The sequence below is a fragment of the Panicum hallii genome, chromosome 6 (genome assembly GCF_002211085.1).
Source record: "Panicum hallii strain FIL2 chromosome 6, PHallii_v3.1, whole genome shotgun sequence".
NCBI classification, from domain to species: Eukaryota; Viridiplantae; Streptophyta; class Magnoliopsida; order Poales; family Poaceae; genus Panicum; species Panicum hallii.
Window position 1 is genome coordinate 37,268,840 of NC_038047.1, and position 9,260 is coordinate 37,278,099.

Consider the following 9,260-nt stretch of genomic DNA (forward strand, 5'->3'; position numbering starts at 1 on the left):
GCAGGTACAGGATACGGTTCCAGGAACAGCAGGGCTTGATCTGGCGTCCGAGCTGCAGCCTGATAACTGAATCCTTTGATGCTGCTGCTAGTGGTATTTAGTTGCCTAAATAAATGCTATCTTCTGATGAAATTGTGGTCGTGAGTCACATTCAAGAAGACGGATTATTCATCAATGTTTTGTTGCTTGCGAATAATCATCGAGGTGTGTTGAAGAAGTTGTCCCGGAATCTTAGCATTATTGTTGCTACGAACATGGTCCCTTTATTTCATCGATAATTTTTCATTGGATTGTTAGAGGAATTGAAACAACACCCTGTAACTGGAATCAACACACATTCATCTGGAAACATTATTATTGAAGAAACTAAACTGATGAAATGAACAATATGTTATATGGTAATTACTGAAGGACCAATTCATGTTTACTGTAATATTTTCAGTATTCTTTGTGTGGCTTCAGTTCACTCGGTTCACTGGATGCCGGCGTAGTCCGTGGGTCCATAGGGCTGCAGCCACTCGGCGACGAGCCCTCCCCCCTTCTTCCTCCTGGGGCTGTACCCCATGTCCCGGCACAGCTGGTCGTGGTACCACGTCGTGACGGTGGCGATGCACGACTTGAGGAAGAAGGCGCCGCTGCCCCGCTCGGCCCACCGCCCCCACCGCTCCCACTCCGCCACGCTCCGCTCCATGGCCGCGAAGCCGGGCAGGCGCACCGCGCCGTCGAGCAGGTGAGCCACCCACTTGGCCGTCATCTCGTAGGGGTAGATGCTCGCCGCGCTCTCCGCGTACCCGACCACCGCCATCTGCGGTATCCGGGGGTGCACGCAGTGCCTGCCGGAAGGATCGAAGACCACGTACAGTCACAGTCAGCGCCGCCGCCCGCCGCGCCGGCCCAGCAGCGATGTAACAATATAAGAAGGAATGCAAAATGAAGGACGAAATGATGATGATCACCTGTAGAGAGGAAGCATGGTGTCCGAATCCCCTGACGCGACGATCTCGCGGAACCGGGGCGACACGAACACGCCGCGCAGCAGCCGGTCGGCGTCGAAGCCAGTGGCGAGGATGACCACGTCGGCGTCGACGCGCTTGCCGGTGCCGTCCAGCACGAGGCCGTTGGCGCAGAAGCTTAAGGAGTCGCACCTCTTGATCTGGACGCTGCCTTCGCTCACCATGTCGTAGAATCCCTCAGGCAGGGTGCCTAGCCGCCAGCCTAGGATCGACTGCGAGAAGCTGCATTCCGGCACCGTCCCATGCTTCTTGAACGGGATGTGCATCTTAAGGTATGCTTCGGCCAGCGTTGCTGTCAGCCATCTCTGCAAGTTCAAGATGCCGGCAATGGTTATGCCTCATTCTGAGTCTAGCTAGGAATCTTGCTGAAATTCTGTTATAATCAGTGGTATCTCTGCTACTTTCTGATGGAACATAAAAAGGCTCATACAGTCAGCAGTGCTACAGCCTACAGATATAGCATGAACTGAAATCCATTATTCCCCTTTTGGTCTGTTAATGAGAGGCTCAAGTCATGGAAAAAAATTTACTACAGCCCGGATGTAAAACACATCCGCTGTAGCCCCAGAGAAACACGACGTGCGGACCCACACAACAGGCATCGGCTCCCAGCTCATAGGCTCACCCATGGCTTCCTATCGATAGGCTCTAGTGCTCCTGGCCCCGGCTCGATTTCATCTTTGTGCAGAGCCGCCTCCCCCGCACCTTCTGTTAGGTAGCGCCGCATCTCCTGCCATCAGCCTGCCGGCGGCGCCTCTCCTTTCCCCATGGCTGCCCGCATCGTGTCTCCCAGATTAGCTTGCCGGAGCGGCCTCTTCCCTGAACCCGTTGACTTGGGGATCTTCTCGGGCCATCCCCTTGAAGCAACATTGCTGCTACTCTAGAATTCTATCAGGCCGCTCCCAGTCCGTCCATGATGTGACTCTGAGATTGCTGCTCTGAAAGGAGAAGGTCAAGGTCAAGGTCTCTTGGACCATTATTGTTTTGCAGGCATCGTGAATCCATTTAGTTTTGTGATTTTTCTGATTATTTGACAGTGCCCTCACAATTAGTTTGAACACGATGTTTTGCTTGGGTTGTCTAGATAATTTTTTTAGTTGTCATTAGCAGATCGTGGAATTGTTGAAACTGATATCATGATTCTCTCATTGTTTCAGACACAAGTACTGAACGCTGGAGATAGAACCACTTAGTGTTCTGTTTCTCTATGTCCAAGCTTCTTGAACCTGATGCATTTTCAGTATTTATTCAGCGATTCTTGAAGACAAGGCGTGTGGAAAGCCCAATTGGTTTCACTAGCGGCAAATATCCTCTGTCATTGTAGTATAGATGCCTCTCCAATTGTCCTTAGCAATTAGTTTATGATGTAAATGCAGAGAGATTTTGTGTATTGGGAGGATTGAAATATTAATAGGTGATATGTGATGTATTAAACAGTGACATCATTCTGAAATAAATATGAATGTTTTGACATTTATCCAGGATGTTCCTCAATATACAACATCATCATTGCAACAGAAGTACGTGTTATACTGTATTTTTCAAACTATCTGCTCAATCAGAAATAATGCAAGAATGCAACAGCAGTCCAAATCTAGCAGCCTACAATGGTTGCTTCCTGCTACAGATAACTAAACTGCACTATCCATTAAATCTAGTATCATTTGCTAGTTCGCTAAAATGTAATTTTCATGCAGCTAAAGCTTCTTGATCAAGACCAAGCAACAGACTTGTATATCCTCCGTCCATCAAACTAGGCACATTTGTGGAAATGCTTGGGTCCACTAAATTAACAGCACAATTATCTCTTGTGTTCATCATTTCTTCTCCTACAATATAGCCAATATATTGCAACTATTAATGAGTACCTTTCTTCTGAGAACCTTTGTTTTTTTTCTTGACTTCTTTTCAACTACATTCTTTGCTCGTTTACTTTTTGCGCCTTTCACTACTTGTGGAACTCTAAATGATATTGCACTATTTACTCTATCCAAACAGCAGTCATTTGAATCAACAGGAGGATCATTTTCTAGCATCTTGCTTAAAGAATCATCTATTTCCAATTCCAACTTTTGTAATGCTTTCTCTAAATCATCAAGAAGTGGTTTTGACACTGAACACTTCAATGCAAGGGATGTTGCCATTTGAGATAGACGTGCAGCATGTGCTTTCATATTTTCTTTCTCACTTGGTTCTTTATGAACATATAAACCTCTTTTTGCATATTTTGTCCATCTATTCAATATATATTGCGATGGTAAAATGAAAATATCATTCATATTGAATACTTTTAAGGCATGCTTGCACAGTATACCTATAAGAAATGGAAGCCAAAGATCAACAATTTGTACTAAAACAAAAAAAATGTAATTTCAAATGTGTATGCATACCTGTGGATTCAAACTTTCTACATGAACATGTAAGGGTCTTATCAGCAGTGTTAAAACAAACTGTTGCTCCATAATTTGAATGCATATGCATAACCACGAATGTTGATATTGGCCCCTCAGTATGTAACAACTTATAGGAAAAATGAAAATTGACCCTTGAATTCTTCCTCAAACTCTGAATACATCCTCCTTGTATACGACTCAGCAGCGGTCTTCAACAAAGAAAAATTTGGGATGTACTTAACCGGATCTTTTGTACATGATTTAAAATCTTCATACAACTCATTTTCATGAAGATAAGCAGAGACCTTCTCACATTCTACAATGAGTTCAGAGTAGAGATGGCAATGGGTACCCGATACCCGAAATCCGGCGGGTTTTTACTCTATTAGGGTACGGGTACGGGCTAATATCTATACCCGTGGGTTTCTTAATGGGTGATAATCTGTACCCAGCGGGTACGCAGGCACGGGTATGGGATCGTAGCACCTGAACCCGCAAACCCACGGATTTTTTAAACCCGACATAATATAAAGAAAGCAGATCATATACTCATTTTATTATGGTCCAATAACTTTATTTTGGAACTTTGATGTCTAATGTAGTGAACTAGTGGTGCCATGCTAGGGATGGTAGACAGTAATTGGATATTAATCTAGCTGTGAACTTGTGATGTCTGATGTGATCAATGGTGTTATGATTTGTGAAACACTCTATCAGTCTTATGGTTGGTGTTTATCATGTATTATTGCCTCAGTTTTATGTATGTGTCTATTGGCTGATACATCTGAGTGGTTGAGTACTTAACATATTGTCGGGCACGAGCAGCCCGCGGGTACCCGCCACCGATGCGGGTACGGGTTTGGGATATAATCTGTACCCGGCAACGGATATGGGTTTCTTAGCGGGTATATTTTATCCTGACGGGTACGGGTATGGGCAAGCAATACCCAGCGGGCGCGTGCCCGTTGCCATCTCTAGTTCAGAGAGACCGAGTTTTCTATGAAATCTTTTTTTAAGACATTGGTCATACCTTCACTCCTCTGAGTTGTTATCATGTCAGCTGTAAAAGAATCATGATAAACAGCAGCCCACTTTTCCCTCAAATAATATAGATTTAGCATCCACGAGTTGTCCTCAAGCTTATAATCACTAACAATTTATTCCACTTCTTTTGGAAACACTCCCCTGATCTATCTTCATGGACACAACTTTTGAAAGTAGGTAGGAACTCTTTAGGGTGCTCATGAATCACATGACTAAGATATTTTGCAGCATTAAGATAAATGTGCCACAAGCAAAGACGATGACTTGTATTTGGTAATACAAAAGCAATTGCTGCTGCCATAGCTGCATCTTGATCCATGAAAATTGTGCTTGGATGCTTGCCTGACATTGCTATCAAAAATGTTTGAAAGAGCCAAACAAATGAGGGAATTGTTTAATTTAGTAACAGTGCAGCTCAAAAAATTATTGTCTGCTTGTGGTGGTTGGTTCCAAGAAGTGGAGCAAAAGGCATTTCAAATTTATTTGTCTGAAATATGGTGTTGAATGACACAGCATCACCAAAGCATTTGTAATCCATTATAGATTGACCATCAGCACAAAAAAATTAGTTATCCGACCATTTTCCTTATCTATTTCAATGGCATAAAAAAATCCTGGATCCTCTGCCTGCTTTTTCTTCAAGTATTCCAAAAGTGTTTGCGCATCATTGTGTTCTAAATATTTCTTCCGCTCACAACCAATCTCATTATCACAATCCACCTTTAAGAATGGAACACCAGTGGGAGCATAAAATTGCTTCATGAATTCAAACACTTGCGCTGGCTTCATCCCGGCTTCCTGTATTTGACTGATAAGTTGTCTATCTGCTTCTATAACTTGTTGTTGAGACCTTAGCATGCGCTTTTTGTTTGGACTAGCTAGAATATGGTTGTATTCAAGTTCAACCTTTTGAACTGTCCACATCCCCTCTCTGCTAATACTAAACTGAATGCGAGCATTGCAACCTGTCCTTGTTGTGCCTTGTGATGAATCATTTTCTCCGTGTCCTTGTTTGCTGCAAACAATCTGTTTGGAATATACAGTTTTATCGGCTCGACACTTTATATCATGCTTTCTTATACTAAACCCAACCTGACCGGCATAGGTGTTATACATGTCATAAGCATTCTTTTCGGAGTCAAAACACATCCCAACTACAGGAACAATCACAGATGGTCCAGCATCATCTACCACCTATTGTAAAATAGGTTCAGAATAGAAGTCACATGGTCACAATACAAAAAGAATTAATATGCATAATTCAATTACCTCCATAGCTTCAGGAATTGAATTGTCATTGCCTTGAATGTTTGCACCAATTGTGTGTACTGTCTGCTCTTCCTGAATGACAAGCATTATTTTTTTTGCACACATCATGAATGATCAAACTACATGTGAGTATCAAATGCGATATCAAAGAAATAGTTTATTCTACCTGCGTGATCTGCTGTTCCTCGCCTCCATGATCCCCAAAAATAGTAGAGTCCCCATCAAGAAAAGGGGGCACAAGCTTATTTGCCATGTCTTCATGTCCATCCATGTCTTTGTACCCTTTCCCTGGTGAGTAGCGAGTAGCAGCGTCAGAGGTACGATCCGATTGTCGTGAGAGGAGGATGGTAACAAAGGCTCACCAGAACAAAGTACGATAGTCTACGGCGGCGGCGGCGGTTCGTACCTACGATCCGATCGTCATGAGAGGAGGATGGTAACAAAGGCTCAGTACGATCTGATCGTCCGCGGCGGCGGCGGCGGCAGTTCGTACTTTTTTTTTCTCTTCCGTGACTTCCGATCAGTTTTGTGTCTTTCCTTCCTTTACGTGTGCCCACCTGCAGGAATAGATTCAACCGAATGGCTCGGCTTTGATCGGTAATCAAGCCGCTGAAAGGAATTGAGCCTATACCTGATTCGTGGGTCCGCATGTCGTATTTCTCTGGGGCTGCAGCGGATGTGTTTTACATCCGGGCTGTAGTAAATTTTTTCCTCCAGTCATACCAGTGGAGTTAACATTGTGGCGAGAAGGAACAGAAGAAATCCTTCTCCTGGTTTGTGAACCATCAGTTCGGCCAGTCAAGTCATGGCAAGCTTCCCAAAACTGATGCCTCCCCAGATAAGCTTGGTATCCACCATCCATTGGGCGCTTCTGGAAATCATTGTGCATGGGTACTTGGTACCTGATAGCCAATATCCGTGATGACCATGAGATTGATGCAAGTTACTCCTTTATTCTAAATTATTAGTCGTTTTGGTTTTTCTAGTTTCACAGGTTTAGTTACGCACCTAGACATAATATATATGGAGATGCATAATAAAAATATGAATCTAGAAAAGTCAAAACGTTATTAGGATAGAGATATAGTTGTTAAAGTAAAAGTCATTTCTTTAGCAATGATGAAGTTAATTATTTAAGAGTTGTGTAGAGTCTCTTGATAGAGTTGTTCGAAAGGATGGATGGACTAATTAATAAGAGGAGAGAGAGAGAGAGGTTAAATTAAGACTCTTCAAATTTTTAAAACAAGCAAACCTTAGTCTAAAATTCTTGTAAATCTTAGCCAAAAATTCCACATGCTTCATTGTTCAACAGATATCCAATAGGCTAGAACTCTAGAAGTATAATGGTACTGGTTGGAACATTGACTTCCACGGCCTTTTTATTTTTAGTCAATATTCTTATCCTCTTAGTCTATGGCTGCTACATTAGGTATGATAAGGAAAGGCCATGGTATTCTTCAGCCATTTTAAAGAAAGCAGGTACAACAAAGAAAAGAAAATCAACCGTCTCCTTGTGCTCACCGTTGGCTTCGGCACAGTGTGAGACGGTATCCAGGCCTGACTTGCCGGAGCCGACCACGACGACACGCTTGCCTCTGATCAGCTCATCGGCGTCCGCGTGCGCCATGCGCGAGTAGTTCATGGAATGGAGAACCTGACCATGGAACACCTCAGGGCCTCTTCCCGGTGGAAATTTAGGAACCTTGGCGACGCCGTACCTCCCGACGCAGAGGACGAGGAAATCGAACTCGTATGTCTGTGAAGAAGACACGGGTGGCCAATTAAGCTAGAATTTTAGTCGCTGCCAAATGTTATCTGAATTGGGTCCTGCCGTACCTGAGTGCCCTCCGATCCGGCGTGCTGCACGGTGAGCCGCCACTCGCCGGTGCCGTCGCCGAACGCCTCGCCGTTCCCGGACCACCGTTCCCAGGCCGCCACCTCCCGCTCCGACGGCCCGACGTACTCGGCGGCGAGCACCGTGCTGCCGAACCTGACGCGCTCGAGGACGCCGAACCGCCGCGCGTACGCGGTCATGTACGCCACGACGTGGTCGTGGCGCGGGAACTCCTCGGGCGCCGTCCCCGCCGGCCACGGGAAGTCGGAGAACCGGGACGTGCTCGCCGGCGTCTGCAGCCGCGTGGAGGACAGCGTCCGCGCCCACACGCCGCTGACGGCGTTGCCGGACTCGAAGACAACCGGCCGGAAGCCCTTGCCCAGCGCGTGCTTGCACGCCGCCAGGCCGCTTGGGCCGGCTCCGACGATCGCCACGCGCTTGTTCTTCTTCACGTCCATTTGCTACCGGTATAATATGCTCCTTGTTTGGAACAAGGTTATATGGTAACTTTTTGCCACGTAACATGTATTTGTAGAGCCACATGGCCACCATGTGAGACCCACCGATCTTGAATTAACGAAGCCGCCATCGTACTTTAATCACCTACCGCTGAGAAAATAATTAGTTAATACATCGACCGATCCGATAGTATATAGAGTGTGTTTGGTTGGCTACTAAAATTTACCATACGAAAATATGAATAAAACTATAAATTTTGGCACTCGCTTGATTGGAATCCAAAAAATAACCCACATAACTAAATGTTATTCTAAAATTGTCAAGATCTTTTGAAAAAATTGGTACGTCCACTTTTGACATGGTAAAATTTGGTAGCCAACCAAGCAGACCAATATATACATATATTTCCGTACTTCCTCTAGTCACAAATGTTTCAATAGTGCCATTAATCGACAACAGGTAACTTTGGTACTTATTTTTCTATTAAAAATATTTATGTTATTGATACCTTCATACAAAACTCAACTCCTGGGATTCCACATGGCCAGATATGTTTTCTTAAAGCGCTCACTCATGCCAGTGCATGTAGGCATACCAATCTTTATTACTTACTTAGTATCTGCTAATACATATTAAAACCGGCCGCCATGGATGCTTTGATATTGATTGACGCACGATAGACTGACTCCTTTTATTATCCGATTTCACCAGAGTTGACACGTCACATGTATACTACTGAGAGAATAATTAGATGACAACGTTCCTACCGACATTAGACGATCTGACAATACACATACATGTTTTTGTGCTTTCTCTAATCACAAATGCTTGAACACTGCCATTAATCGACGAGCAGTAGCTTTGGTACCTATTTTTTTCTATGAAACCAACGCCTCTTTACTCGGAATCTACACGCCAACGCGGCAACGTGCTGCGAAACACGGTAGCAAGGGCACTGTGGCGGATTTATTTCCGCCTGTGCGCCGAAGTTTCGTGTCACGCGCACTGTGTCGGCATGTCCTCATTTGTGCACGTGCCGTGAGTACTGTAGTTACGCACTGATGACAGTTCACAATCTGTGATGCTGCTCACGTCGTTTTCGAACAGTAGCTTACTGTTCTTGACTTCTTTTTTCCCCACAATCTGCCGCCCATGGGCGCTGCAGCTCTATAGCAATGTATTTGATTTTTTTTTGCTGTTATGCGGTACTGTAAAAATTTTGTGGTATTCTAGCTACCTTTTCAACTC

General features: G+C 44.5%; 1 pseudogene; it reads right to left on the reverse strand.

The window, feature by feature from the left end:
• Positions 1–472: 472 nt before the first annotated feature.
• Positions 473–8,011, reverse strand: LOC112897802 (annotated as a pseudogene).
• Positions 8,012–9,260: the final 1,249 nt, after the last annotated feature.